This window comes from Vombatus ursinus, unplaced genomic scaffold (assembly GCF_900497805.2).
Source record: "Vombatus ursinus unplaced genomic scaffold, bare-nosed wombat genome assembly UNPS02005659.1, whole genome shotgun sequence".
Lineage (NCBI taxonomy): Eukaryota > Metazoa > Chordata > Mammalia > Diprotodontia > Vombatidae > Vombatus > Vombatus ursinus.
The window spans coordinates 3,494,707-3,510,560 of NW_020945437.1; the positions used below are offsets into that span (position 1 = coordinate 3,494,707).

Consider the following 15,854-nt stretch of genomic DNA (forward strand, 5'->3'; position numbering starts at 1 on the left):
CTGATATTTGCCATGAAATGAAGCTGTGCTTAAATGGCAACTCTGCTAATCATGCTTTCAAGATTCTCATAAACAGTCAGTGCGCTGATCACATTAACTAATTATGCAAACTACATTGTAATGTTATAGAAATTAGACCTTTTATAAATTGAAAACTTTAATATTCAATGTAATCTAAACCCTGAGAGTAGAGTGTAGAGGAAATCTTAGCAAGAAATGGCATAGCTGCTAAAACAGATACCTTTCTGCAATCAGACATACTGGAAGGGACACAGGGAAATTTCTCCCCTGGATAGAATGAGCAGTCATGGATGAATTGCTATCTGTGTTCATGTAGGGAAAGGACATGCTAATGAACGTACAGATCTATGGAGTCAGAATCACAGACTTTCAGATATGAAAGGAATCTCATAGGTCATCTATCTAGTCCAACCCATACCTGAACAGTAATTCCCTCTATGAAATCTCCCAACAACGAAGGCGAGCCTGTTACCTTCTGAGGCAGCCTATTCTAACTTCTAAGCAGCTCTAATCTTTACAGTTTTCCTTGTAAGAAGTCCAACTCTGACTCTCCGTAATTTTCACCCATTGGTCCTAGTTTTACTCTTTGGAACTAAGCAAAACAAGTCAATGCCCTCATCCACATGACAGTCCTTCAAAATTTGGAAATGGCTATGATATCTTCCCACCCCTTCACTTCAAATATTCTCTTCTCTAGGCTAAATAGCCTTAGTTAACTTTACTTCAGCTGATTATCATATGGTAAGTTTCTCACTATCCTAGTTATCTTCTCTGGATCAATGTCTTTCATGAAAAGTGGCACCCAGAACTAAACAGGCTATTACAGATGTGATCTAGCTAGGACCAAGCAGAATGGGATTATCATCTTCTTTCTAAACTACATATCCTTTAATACAGTTTAAAGCTATTTTAGCATTTTTGACTGTCACAATACACTGTAGTCCATTAAAACCTGTATCTTTTTCTTTACAAACTGTTGTCTAGTCACATTGCATTCTAAAAAGTGACATGGTAAACATTTAGTGAGCACATGTCTCTGTTTTATGGGGATCAAATCAAGCCAACAAGAATTTATTAAGAACCTACCATGTGCTAGGCACTATGCTAAACACTGAGGATACAAAGAAAGGCCAAAAATACCAGTCACTGCGCTTAAGGAGATCCATGTAGGAGAAAATGCAAATGATATAACAAGATATATACAGGATATATGAAAATAAGATGTGTACAGGACAAATTGGAGATAATCTTAGAGGGAAGACACTAATATTATGAGAGACTAGGAAAGGCTTCTTATAGAAGGTGGGACTTACTTGAGATTTTTGAAGAAGTCAGGGAAGCCAGGACATGGAGATGAAAAAGGAAAGAGTTTTAGACATAGGGAGCAATGAATGAAAATGCCCAGTTAGGAGGTGGAATCTCTTGTTAAATGAATAGCAAGAATCACAGAGTACTGGGGGAGGGAGGCAAATAAGATGTAAGAAGAGTAGAAAGGGGAAGGTGGAGGAGGGTTAAGTGAAGGGCTTTCAAAGCAAAATAGAGAATTTTATATTTGATACTGAAATGACAGGGAGCCACTGGAGTTTATGGAATAAAAGTGTAATAAGGTAAGATTTGCACTTTATAAAGATCACTTTGGCAGCTAAGTGGAGGATGGACTGAAGTGGGAGAGACTTGTGGCAAAGAGACCAACTGGCAGGCTATTGCAATAGTCCAGACATGAGATGGTGAGGGCCCGCACCAGGACAATGGTAGTATAAAAGGAGGGAAGGAAGAGATGCTAAGGAGGTAAAATAAACAAGCCTTGGTCTTAAGTTATTAGGTTGGGTGTTAATGTTATGCTTTAATGTGTTCTTTTCATGGTTTACATATGCAAAAAGGTCTTATACATGAGTAATATAGAGAGAATTGTATACAAGGAAAGTAGAAATGACAGAACTTGACCAGTGATTAATTGAAAATGGAGGGTGAAAAAGAATGAGAACTCAAGGATGACACCTAGGTTTTGAACTTAAGTGAGTGGGAGTATGGTAGTACCCTTGACAGTAACAGGGAAATTCAGACAAGGGAGGGTGTGAGGGGAAAGATAAAGAGTTAAGTTCTGGACATGTTCTGGACATGTTCCATTTAAGATGTGCACAAGACATCCAGCTTGAGTTGTCTAGTAGGCAGTTAGAGATGCAAGACTAAAAGTCAAGAAAGAATTAGGGCTAGACAAACAGATCTTCATAGAGATGACAGTTGAATCCATGAAAACTGATAAGATCACCAAGTAAAATAGTATAGAGGGAAAAGAGAAGAGGGCAAAATTCTGGGGCTCTAGCAAAAGAGACTAAGAAGGAGTACTCAGAAAGGAGAACAAGGATAGAGAAGTGTCACTAAAACCTAGAGAGAAAAAAGTATCAAGAGGGTGAATAGCAGTAAAAGGCTACAAAGAGATCAAGAAAAGGATTGAGGAGGCCATTAGACTTGGCAATTAAGAGATAATTGGCAACTTTAGAGAGAGTAGTTTCAGCTGACAGATGTGTTTGAAAGTCAGACTACAGGGTTAAGAAGAAAGTAAAAGGGAAGGAATTGGAGACACCAATTGTAGATGACTTCATCAGAGAGTTTAGCTGAACAAAAAAAAGAGCAGATCTAGAACAAGAGCTAATGGGAAAGGATGGCTCAAGGAAGGGTTTTTTGAGGATGGAGGTGACTTGTGTGTTTGCAGACAGTAGGAAGCAACTAGGAGGGACAATAGAGGGGGTAATCTGGAATAGGATTACTTGGGAATGGGATAAAACATCTGGAAAATCTGCTAAGGGGAGATAGTGAATCAGGAAGATGTAAAAAGTTTGTTTTGACACAATTTTTATGGGGGAGACAATATGCTAATAACTATAAATATGCTAGATGAATACAGGGTAAATTGGAAGTAAGATCAGAGAAAAGGACTAGAACATCATTGAACAAAGCAATGAAGATGGCATCTATTAAAAATATTGTCTTACCTCAACATATGCATGGAAAACACTTGGTTTGAGGAGAGGTCCAAAGGCTATATTTTGTTTTACTGAGGCTATTTATTCTAATCAAAAGCAAAATACATATAATAATCACCCCATTTCTCAGTAAAGTGTGTAACTGTCCAGATGTAGTGTGATATAGAAAATGTTCTACAAAAATTTGCATATTTCTGATATCACTTAATTCACAGACATTAAAAGACTCATTAAAATGCACAGATATGAGAATGTAAGCATATAGATCAGGAGTTTCTGATATCTTCTTGGACACATTTTTTTAAAAAATATTAATCCTATTTATGATCTTTTCCATTCTTTTAGAATCTTACTCTCTTTGAAATACCCTGAAAGTCAATCCATGAGCATTTTAGAATTGTGCTGCCTCCATCACATAATTATCCTGTATATAGGAAGTTCAGGTTCAATTGCTTTTTCTGACTTTTTATCTCCTTCAGTTCCATTGAGATTTCCTCACATAGCACATTAGGTCCTTTGACTTTTAAGATGCTGTTCTCTCCTTGTTCTCTTCCTACTTCAACAAACAGACCTTCTCTAACTCCTCCTCTACTTCTGACCCCCAAGTCATGGAAGTCTCCCAAGGCTCTTTCCTCAGTTGTGTTATTTTTCTACATTCACCCTTAGTAATGTCATCGTTCTCATCATCATCATCATCATCATCATCATCATCATCAAAACGATAATAGCTGATAATGTATTTAGCAAGTGGAAGGAGGTTTCTGAGCCCTCCTCAGAGCTGAGAGAACTCTGGTTCAATTTCTATCTCTAACAGGTAATGACTGTGTAACCCTGAGCAAGTCACTTAACCTCTCAGTGCCTTAGGCAACTGTTTAAGGCTCTAAGTAGAAGAGAAGGTGCTGATCTGTGATAAGTTAATACATCAATAAAATCACAAGTCCAATCCTTATCCTTATTTATAGATTGTGAAAATGGATACCTTAATTTGTTTGAGCCCCTTGCCCCCACAATTATCTAAGTAACCAGCAGAACTGTATGAGGAATGGTTGTATTAGCTTGACATACCAACAATCCTTTCTGATGACCAACAATGAATCTAGCTGAATGTGCAGAAAATCAGCAACTCTGAAGCCAATTAAGCTCATACTAGCTTAGAAATAGACCTGAGCTATTTGATGGTTTATGGATTTTCAAGAAACATACTTGTCTGGAGAGACTCCCTGTTTTATATCCCCTTATCTTATTGTTTGTGCTCAATCCCTGAAGGGTCAGGCTGATTTGTGTATCAAATCTGATATCTGGAATTCCTTACTCTCCCTCTTGGATCTCCCCTTCCTTGGGAATGAGGACTATTTCCCGCCTTTCTGCCCAAATTCCCTGCCTCCCTTTCTTTGAAAACTATAAATATCTCATTCTTTCCAACTGGACTTTGAAAATGTCAGAACAGACATTGTTCTAGCTTGAAACCCTTTTCTCAGGCAATAAATGCATTTATAATCTGTGTAAACTGTGATTGGACTCTGGTTCATTTCAGTTTTCCCTTGGGCCTGGGGTTTCTTCTGTTTAACAATTCACAGATCAATTTAACAAAATCATTAAAATTTTTGAAACACTTTACATAAATTATCTCTTTTGAGACTCACAAGGAACTTATGAGGTAGGTGCCCTCTTTAATTGTCACATCTATAAGAACAATTTTCAAATCTCTGTCTCCAGCTCTGATCTCTCCCTTGGGCACCAATCCCACATTTTCACCAGCTAATGGGTCATCTATACCTGCATATCTCAGTAATACCTCAAACTCAGCATGTCTCAAATTGGACTCATAATCATTCCCTCCCCCTCCAAAATAACTAACCCCTATTCCAGATTTCTCTATATGCATTGATGCCATTACCATCTTCCCAATTACTCAGGATTGAAGCTTCAATTCTGTCTTTAAACATTCCTTCTCTCCTTACTCCCCATATTCAATCAATTTGCCAAGTCCTGTTGATTTTTACTCTGCAATACCTCTAGCATCCTTCTACTTTCTGATCCCACTTTTACTGTCCTAATTTAGGCTTTCTTGCCTTCTACCTTGATTGGGGAGGTGGGGGAGAGGGAAGGAAAGAAATAAGCAATTATGTAGTGCCTACTGTGTGTCAGATACTGTTTTAAGCCTTTCACATATATTATCTCATTTGATTCTCACAACAATGCTGCGAGGTAGGTGCCATTGTCATCCATATTTTACGAATTGGAAAACTGAGGTAATATGAGTTACCCAGGTCACATAGCTAGTAAGTGTCTGAGGTCACATTCAAACTCAGGTTTTCCTGGCTCCAAGCCCAGCACTCTATTCACTGTGCAACTTAGCTGCCTAATTGAAATAATCCCCTGCTTTTATTTTCTCTCTACCTTTAGCTTTTACTTGGTTATATCCTATTGATTAAGTGCATTGACTAATTGTTGATTGATACTTAAGCTAATTTGTATTATTCCCAATTGGTTTTTCATATGATTATCTGTTTTGTCCTACTAATATATACATCTGATCATATCATTGTCCTCCACAAAATCCTTTAGTAGCTCTCTATTGTCTATATAATACAATAAAAGCTGTTTAGCTTTCATTGAAAAGCATCAACAATATGGTTTCCAGTCCTAATTTACTTTATTCCCCTTCACACACTCTGTAGTCCTGACAAATTTGACTTACTCTTCCCTTATCTCATCCTGTCCTCTCTAATTTCTGAGCATTTACACAGAGCAATCCCTTTCCCTTGAACAACTTCAAATACAGCTCTACCTGTTAAAAATTCTCATCTTATTGGGAAATGCTTAAACAAATTATGATGTATAAATGTAATGGAATATTATTATACCATAAGCAATGACAAAATTGATAGTTTCAGGGGAAATGGGGAGAATTCTATGAATTGATGCAGAATAAAGTGAGCAGAGCTAAGAGAAAAACATGTCAACAATGGCAACATTGTAGAGGAAAACAACTTTGAAATTCTTTAGAATTCTGATCAATGCAATGATAAACCATGAATCCAAATGACTGAAGATAAAATACACCTGGAGAGGTGATAAACTTATAAAGGAAAAAGACATATATTTGATGGCATGATCAATGAATGACTTTGTTTTGCTGGATTATGCATGTTTATGACAAGGGTTTTGTTTTGGGGTTTCTTGTTGTTGTTGAATGGGATGAGAGAATGAAGTGGGAGGGACAGATTATAAATACATGTGAAAATAAATAAATAGTTTTATTTTTAAGGCCCAGTTGAGACCTTTTCCATAAGATTTTTTCTTGATTTCTCCTCCCAGAAATGGTTCCTCCCTCCTCAAATTTCTCATGTCACTGTGACCTGTAAAGCTTCTCTATTCACTAGGCCATGCTAACTTTTGAGTATAATAATACAATAAATTTCATAGATTATTGTAACAATAACCATCTTCTGGTGGCCCCTTTTAATCCATTCATTGATCCAAGGATTATTGTGTCTTCTTTATTTCTTCCTATTGCCCTCAGCATCCTCAGATCAGCATGACCTTGAAATCTACTTACCACTTATCTTTTCTTCTTTCTTACTTTATCCCCTCTTGCCACTTGTAGACCTTGTCACTGTGTACCTCATGCAGTAGGCCCACAATATATTCCAGCAACAACAAAAAGTTCTATTAGAGCAGCAATTCTAAAAGTGTGGTCCAGGGACTTCTGGGGGTCCCCCAGACCCTTACAGGAGAACTATAAGTAAAAACTATTTTCATAATAGTACTGACATTTTAATTTCTAACATTATGTATATATATATGTGTATATATATATATATAGATATAGATATAGATATATATACACAATGCACATAATTAAAATCTCTTAAGGGAGGTCCCTCAACAATTTTTAAGAGGGCAAAGAGCTGTGTTTGCTTAGGCAGCACACATAATAAAAATGAGAACAATATAGAGAATATTAGCATGGTCCCTGTGCAAATTCAGGAAGAGCTCCATATTTTTAACATAATACACAATAGTAAATGACTGTAGTAATCTAGTGTTTCATAAACATAAAGATCCAAACTTTTGGGACAAGAATTCACTATTTGACAAAAGTTTCTGGGAAAACTGAAAAGAAACTAGGTAGAAGCCAACATCTCGCATTGTATACCAGGATAAGGTCAAAATGGATACCTGATTTAGACATAAAGGGTGATATCATAAGCATGGAATCATAAGGGGGGCATGGAAAATTTTACCTGTTAGAACTATGGATGAAAGAATAATTTATTACCAAACAATATAGCATTATGGGAAGAAAATGGATATTTTTGATTACATTGAATTAAAAAGGTTTTGCACAAACAAAAACAATGCAGCCAAGATTAGAAGGAAAGCATGAAACTGGGGATTAGGTAGGTAGGGAATTTACAATGTGACTCTCTGATAAAGTCCTCATTTCTCAAATGTATAGCAAACTGAGTCAAATTTATAAGAATATGAGTCATTCCCCAATTGACAAATTGTCAAAAGATACAAATAGGCAGTTTTCAGAAGAAGAAATCAAAGTTTTCTATAGTCATATAAAAAAAATACTCTAAATCACCATTAATTAGCAAAATACAAATTAAAGCAACTCTGAGTTACTACCTCACACCTATCATATTGGCTAATGTGACAGAAAAGGAAAGTGACAATTGTTGGAGAGGATGTGGAAAAATTGGGACACTAATGCACTACTGGTGGAGTTGTGAACTGATAAGAAGTACTCTGGAAACCAATCTGGAACTATGCCAAAAAGGCTATAAAACTGTGTGTACCTTTTGACCCCCATACCCCAAAGAGATTAAAGAAAAAGGAAAAGCACCTATATGTACAAAAATATTTATAGCAACTCTTTTTGTGGTAGTAAAGAATTGGAAATTGAATAGATACCCATCAATTGGGGAACAGCTGAACAAGCTGTAGTATATTATTGTGATGGAGTACTATTGTGCTGCAAGAAATGATGAGCAAGATGGTTTCAGAAAAACATGGGAAGACATATAAATTGATTCAAAGTAAAGTCAGCAGAACCAGGAGGATATGGTACACAGTAACAACAATACCATCAGAATGATCAAATGTGAAAGACCTAGCTACTCTGATCAAGACACTGATCCAGACAATACCAAAGGACCCATGATGAAAGATGCTATCCACCTCCAGAGAAAGAACTGATAGAGTCTGAATGTAGATCAAAGAATATTTTTTTACTTTCTTTATTTTTCTTGGGGTTTTTTTTGTAACATGACTAATATGGATATATGTTTGGCATGACAGCACATGTATAATCAATAGTAAATTGCTTACCTTCTCAAAGATGGGTAAGGGGAAGAAGAGAGGGAGAGAATTTGGAATTCAAATTTTTTTAAATGAATGTTTTTATGAGTCCTTGGGACAGAATTCAGAAAAAAACATTAAAGAGCCCTAGAGCCCTAGGGCAACATTACTCACAATTTGGGCTCAAAACTTGATTAAAATAATAATAATTATAATAAGATTCTAAAAATAAAACTAGACAAAATAAAAATAAAAATGAGTAAGCAAAGTAAAAGGAACCTGACCATAGATAGCTACTTTGCTGTAAAAGATGATGTGGGCTCATATCCAGAGCAAGATCGTGAGGTTTAAAAAAAAAAGTCACTCCTACCCCAAAGAGTAATATCAAACGGTCATAAGCCCAAAAAGACTTCTTGGAAGAACTTAAAAAGGAATTGAAAAATTAAATAAAAGAGTTCAAGGAAAAATTAAGGGAAAAAATAACAGGAATATAAGAAAATTATGAAAAAATAGTTAACCAATTGGAAAAAGAGATACAAAATCTTAGGGAAGAAAATAACTCCTTGAAAACTAGAATTGGGCAAGAGGTACTGAATGACATCATAAGACATCAAGAAAAAATAAAACTAGAAAACATAGAAGAGAATCTGAAATATCTCATGTAAAAAAAAACTAATCTGAAGAACAGATTGAGGAGAGACAATATAAGAATTGTCATCCCACATGAAAGTTATGATAAAAAAAAAGGAACCTGGATACAATATTACAAGAAATTATTAAGGAAAATTGCTCTGAAGTTCTAAAACAAGAGGGTAAAGTGGAAATAGAAAAAAAATCTACCATTTGCCACCTAAAGGAGATCCCAGGAGGAAAACTTATAGGAATGTCATAGCCAGATTTTCAAAACTCCAAGGTTAAGGAGAAAATATTGCAAGCAACAAGAAAAAAACAACTTAAATACTACAAAAACACAGTCAGGATTTCCACAAGACCTAGCAGCTTCTACTCTAAAAGACCACAAGTCTTGGAACATTATATTTCAAAGAGCAAAAGAATTGAGGTTGCATCCAAGAATTTAGAAATTCACTTATGTTGAAGATGTTCATTTCCCTACAAAGGTAAGAAAAAGGAACTTACTAAGGTCAAATCTGCCCAGATAATCATAACTCCTAATGATTTGATCCTAATTTCAAAAATCCCTTTCGTTTATTTGTATATTAGCTAAGAATCTAAAATGGGACTTAATACCTGACATGATATCAGTGTGCACTTGGATAGAGACATCTTGAGAAAGGTCATCTATAGAACCTCACATGGATTAATTAGTAATATTCAAACCTCAGTGTCCTTTTGGGGGTCCATGTTGTATTTGTCAAACCTTACAGCATAACCAGACTCCTGTAAAGAACAACTCAATATTTTTTCCATTCACATGTGCTATAGCACAACTTGGTCAATTTCTTTTCATTCAACAAAGTTTTCTTCTCTCTCTTATCTGCTTCAAGGCTTATAATTCTTCTTTGTCCAAAATCAATTGCTTTTACCTCTCAAACTCCTCAGTTATTAAGAAATGAAACTGTCCCATCCCTGTGTGTATCTTCTTTTATAAAGTATTGTTTATCTCTGAACCTGCTATTATCAAAGAATATGGAAATTATTCTGTTGAACTCATATATCATTTGTTTGTGAGGAAGAGGGAAAATTGCATGAGACGGGTGTCAGTCAAATGATCATTTATGGGTTGTTTTGTTGTTGTTGTTGTTTTGTCCTAGGTAGTCTTTAAACTTACTGCATGAAATTTTCAATTAACAAGGTTTATGGTATGTCCCATGGCACATAAAAATAAGTATTTATATCATGATATATATATATATATACTATATATAACTAAGTAAATAAATATATGTATAACTAAGTAAAATTTAAAAAGTTAAAAATAAGTATTTAGATCATGATATATATATACATATATATAACTAAGTATTTATATCATTTGTATCTTAAAGATACAAAGCACTTCATATGTGTTAACATATATATATTTTATATACGATTTTCAAAACAACTACATGAAGTAGGTGTACATATTATTCCCATTTTACAGATGATGAAAGTAAGGCACATAAACCTTAAGTGATTTGCCCAGGATCATACAGTTGGTAAGTAAGGTAAGATTTGAATTCATATCTTCCTGACTCTGAGTCTTATAAGCTATCTGCTATACCACCTAATATTTATCAACAACACAAGAAAATAGAGTTTAGCCACCTATATTTACTGAGTTGTGACTCCCTATGATTTTTAATAGTTTATTTTTTTTTATTTTTAGTATTTTAGTTAATCTATTCTTCCCACTACCCTTTCCTCCTATAACCCACATTGAGCAAATTAAAAGAAAAACAAATCTCTCAATACATAACTATGTAGTCCAGCAAAACAATTTCCCACATTGGTCATGTTTAAAATATATGTCTTGTTTTGCATTAAAAATCCATCTTTTTTGTCAGAAGATGAGTGTTATGTTTCATTTTCATTCTTTTGGTCTTGTGATTTATCACTGTGTTAATCAGAGTTTTAAAGTCTTTCAAAGCTCTTTTTCTCTATAATGTTACCATTGTACAAATTGTTCTTCTAGTTCAGATCATTTTACGTGGGTTCATAAAGGTCTTCCTAGTTTTTTCCTGAAGAATGTTCATTTCATCATTTCTTATGGCACAATAATACTCCATTTCATTCTTATATTACAACTGGTTTAGCTATACCCTTGTGGTATAGGAAGACAACCTTTTGGTTTCCCATTCTTGGCTACCATGAAAAGAGTTTCTCTAACTGCTTTTGTACATATAGGTCATTTTCTTCTTTCTTTGATTTCTTTGGGGTACTGTAATAGTAGTGAGCGGTACTGTTAGATACAAGGGTGTGTATAGTTTGGTAACTTTCTGGGCATTGATCTAAATTACTTTCCAGAATGACTGGACCAATTCGTAGCTCCACCAATGGTTCACTAGTGCCCTTCCAACATCTGTCATTTTCTTCTTTCTTCATCTTTTCCAGTCTGATAGACAGAAGATAGAATCTTAGAACTGCTTTCATTTGAATTTTTCTAATTATTAATAATTTAGAGCATTTTTCATACATTTTTGATACCTTGAATTTCCTCCTTTGAAAACTGCCTCTTCATATCCTTTAATTTTGTATCTATTGGGGAATGGCTACTTAGTCTTATAAATATGAATCCATTCCTTATATTGTACATCTTGGAAACAAGACCTTTAAGGCGAAGCTAGGCGGTGCAGTGGATAGAGCTCCCACCTTGGGGTCAGGAGGACCCAAGTTCAAATGTGACCTCAAACACTTGACACTTAACTAGATGTGTGACCTTGGGGAAGTCACTAAATCCCATTGCCTTACCAAAAAAACAAAAAGAAAAAAAAGACCTTTATCAGCAAAACTTGTTATAAAGATTTCCCCCCCCAGTTACCTCATCATTTCAACTATACTTAATTTGTTTACATAAAAACTTTAAAAATTTTTTATAATCAAAATTGTCTATTTTATCTATCACTTGTTTAGTCATGAATTCTTCCCCATCCATAGATCTGAAAGGCAATTTCTTCCTTGCTCTTCTAATTTATTTATGATGTAAGTTTTTATAGCTCAGTCTTGTATCCATTTGGTGCTTATCTTGGTGTATAGTGTGAGATGCGGGTCTAAACCTACTTTCTGCCAAAATAAAATACAATTTTCCAGCAGTTTTTGTCAAATAGAGAGCGTTTCCCCAGGAATTGAGGTCTTTGGGTTTGTCAAACATTTGTTCCTGTGTTTTTTGTTTTTTTGTTTCTCTATGTTGAATAATCTGTTACAATCATCTAATTTGTTTTTTAAGCAGCACCAAATCATTTTAACGATTACTGTTTTGTGGTACAATTTAAAATCTGGTACTGATAAACCAGGTTCTTTTCCATTTTTTTCTATTGTTACCCTTGAGATTCTTGCCTTTCATTCTTCTCCATATGAATTTCATTATTATTTTTTCCAGCTCTATAAAATATTCTTCTGGAAATTTGATTGGTGTAGCACTGAATAAGTAAATTAATTTTCATAGTATTTTTATTAGAATGGCTGAACCTATCCACAAGAAATTAACATTTGTCCAATTATCCAGGCCTGTCTTTATTTCTGAAAAGATTGCTTTATAGTAACATTCATATAGTCTTGAATGACTCTTGAAAGATAGACTCAGAAAAAAAAACCAAGAAAGATAGACTCTCAAGTATTTTATAATTTCTTTGGTTATTTGTAATGGAATTTCTCTTTCTAGTTCTTTTTGATAGGTGTTGAGAGAAATATGTACCTGCATACACACATACATCAAAAGTGTTAATGATTTATATGCCCTAAATCCTACAACTTTGCTGAAATTATTTCGATTTTTAGTTGACTTTCTAGGGTTTTCTAAGTATACCATCACATCAACTACAAAAAGTGATAATTTTGTTTTCTCTATGCTTTTGCATATTACCCCAATATCTTTTTCATGTCATGATACTATAGTAAACATTTCTAACACTGTGTTAAATAGTAATTGTGATAATGGACATTCTTGTTTTACCCCTGATCTGATTGGAAAAGCCTCTAACTTTTCTCTAATACACATGATGCTTTTTTTCCTCTTGATTTAGATAAATGCAATTTACTACATTAAAGAAAGGTCCAATTAATTACATTATTTCTAGAGTCTTAATGAAAATGTTACATCCTGTCAAAGACTTTTTCAGCATTTATTGACATAATCATATGATTTTTATTTATGTTAGCATAGATTATTTTATTAGAATCTCCCTTATATTGAATCAACCTTAAATACCTGATATAAACCCAAACTAGTCATAATGCATAATCTTTCTAACATGTTATTGTAGCCTACTTGCTAATATTTTATTTCAAATTTTTGCATTAATGTAGGAATCTGTAGTTTTCTTTCTCATGTTTTGTATCTCTAGGGTTTAGGTATCTCCTTTGCATTTAGAGCTAGAAGGACCTTAGAGATCATCTTTCCAATTCTAGCATTTTACAGATGAAGAAAGTGAGTCCCAACGAGGTGAAGTAACTTACCCAAGTTCATATAGGTCCTAATATTATGTTCTTCCTTTTGTACCATGTGCTTGTCATAGGAGATTTGTCTGTTGGGTATGAGACTGCATAAATGGACTAGAAATAAAATGATTAACCCACATAGAACTAAAGAAATTTTTCATCAGTGACTTAAAGAATGATATTATTACTTCATGAGATTATTCTTTGATAAAATGAGATTGGACTAAATAATAGCCAAGGTCTCTTACAGGTTTAAAATTTCTGATTCTGTGATTCTAAGTTTAGCATAGAATCTAGAGATCAGTCAGCTGAGGCCCCAGTGCTAAACTATACCAGTCCCTCTTCTATAGACCAGACATGTAGTTGTATGCCAAATTTACTGCCAAGGAACATTTCGTTGATCTCGCCTCCAGGATTAGGCTCCCCATTCTCATATTCATTGGCTCATCATAACCACCTTGGCTTCTCTAGAACTTTTGTCTCTAGTCTAATGTTTTACCCAAAATCTGTGAGTGTGTATATATTTATGTGTGTTGTTTTTGGTCTTTTGTTTTCAAGAAGGACCAATGACATCACAAGTGATGTCTTGACTTTGATGCCTGACCAAACTCTAAGTGTTCCACAGTGCCCGCTTCAGCTCTCTTTATGGCCATTGGAACAAATTGCTCTCATCTACCCATTCCACCAGCAGTTTTCACATGCATGATGTAGATGTCCCCCTAACTTACCAACAGGTTTGAGGCTTCTTGGTTATCCTCCACCTGATTTAGCCTGTCTGCTAAGATGGTTTACCCGTATATTGTATAGCTCCTTTATGGAAGATTCATGAAATGATATAAACCAGAATTGTCCACAATGAGAAGACATGATTGGATTGTGATCTACCTCAGTGAAGGGAATATCCACATATATAACCTCATGGATCCCATTTAATTATGAAAAATAATTTGGAGGGAGAATAAAGAATGAATGAGAGAGAGAAAGGATCATCTACAAAGGTATCCACATCCTTCTGTTCGGTAGAATCTCAAGTCCTTTCCTATCATATTTACATACGCTCCATCTTCCCCATCTTGTATTTGTTCAGACTTGTCAACTTGTGACCAAGGGCACACATTTACAAGCTGGATGATGGGTTCCATAGTCATGAAAAAAAAACAACCATTTTCTGTAAAAGCCATTTTTATTATTTATATGAAGAGCTATGTGCCTTAATATCTACATAACTTGTATTAATCTACTATTGGGAGTATAATTCATATAAGAGAGAATAGGGGAAAAATCAGTATAGCAAAAGAACCAGAGATAGACAAAAACTAATAGAAATGTGTATCCGTGTCTAGGATTCAGCAGCAATCACTTTCAGAATCAGTAGTTTACTTTGTTCTGAAATAGGAAAAGAAAGCTGGGTAGGAGTGAAGAAGAGTTATTTTCAATCAAAGATAATGGGCATTAGGCAGGATAACATGTCCATTTCTATCTGAAAAGAAAACAATTAGAAAACACATTTCCTCATTTTCCTAGTTGAAAAGCCCACCTTTACACTTAGGCCTGATATTTTTATATCATTACAAATCAGTTGTTTTTGTTGTTGAGTCATGTCCAACTCTTTGTGACCCCATATGAGGTTTTCTTAGCAAAGATATTGGAGCAGTCTAACATTTCCTTCTCCAACAAATCAGTAGACTTTTATATGACTTATTCATTTTATTTTTTTGACACAAAACTTCAAATGCCTTTATTTTGTTTTTGAAACTTCTTAGTCTTATCATAAATATGCTGTGGATCATTCCTCTGAAACCAGCCTGGCTATTTCTGTCTGTCAGTGTTCTAGGGTATCCTGAGGGATTTGTTGATGTCTCCATTACCATTCTAGATTTCTTCAGATATGTTCCTCTCGCTTCATCCATTGACAGGTGTCAGTAATTAGCCCCCAGTTCCATTTAACCACCAGTTCCATCATAAAAGTCAATTAACTGTTATGTAAGAGGTAGGATGCATATGTGTGTGTGTGTGCGTGTGTGTGTATATGTGTGTGTGTTGTCCATGTAGTTTATGTGTGTCTTTATGGGTCTGTCTAGCTGTGGCTCACAAGGAAGCATGAATAGATGTCTCTAGTCCAGAGGTAGGGAACCTGCGGCCTCAAGGCCACATGTAGACTTCTAAGTCCTCAAGTGTGGCCCTTTGACTGAATTCAAACTTCACAGAACAAATCCCCTTAATAAAACGATTTGTTCTGTAAAGCTTGGACTCAGTCAAAAGGCCGCACCCAAGGACCTAGAAGGCTACATGTGGCATTGAGGCTGCAGTTTCCCCACCCCTGCTCTAGTTTCTTCACCCACTTTTGTCCAAGGAAGACTTGGTTTCCTTACAGGAGGGAAGACAGGAGAATGGTCCAAGAAATTGGCCACTCTGCTCACCTCAGAGAAAGATGCCAGG

General features: G+C 35.0%; 1 pseudogene; it reads left to right on the forward strand.

Moving 5' to 3' along the window:
* Positions 1-6,921: 6,921 nt before the first annotated feature.
* Positions 6,922-7,016, forward strand: LOC114032871 (annotated as a pseudogene).
* Positions 7,017-15,854: the final 8,838 nt, after the last annotated feature.